Genomic DNA, 279 nt, shown 5'->3' with positions numbered 1-279 from the left:
TGTGCTGGCCTCTGACAGGGATGCTGGTGCCTGTTTGGAAGGCTACGGGTTTGAGCATGTAACGTCATGTGCACGACTCCCTGGGAAAACACAGTTGCGGGTGGAACAGGCAATTGGGCCAAAGCCAGCTGAGACCAGGAATAAACTGGGACCCAGGCAGCCGCCGGTCAGCTCAGCAGCCTACACTTCCCTCCCGAGCGGGAAGGGCTTCCTGCCTCACCCCCTTTACTTAACCAGCCCCACCCTGCCCACTGCCCTCACCCCTGCCCACTGCCCTCA

Source organism: Myotis davidii, unplaced genomic scaffold, assembly GCF_000327345.1.
Source record: "Myotis davidii unplaced genomic scaffold, ASM32734v1 scaffold244, whole genome shotgun sequence".
Taxonomy (NCBI): Eukaryota; Metazoa; Chordata; class Mammalia; order Chiroptera; family Vespertilionidae; genus Myotis; species Myotis davidii.
Note: the sequence above shows the minus strand (reverse complement) of the source record.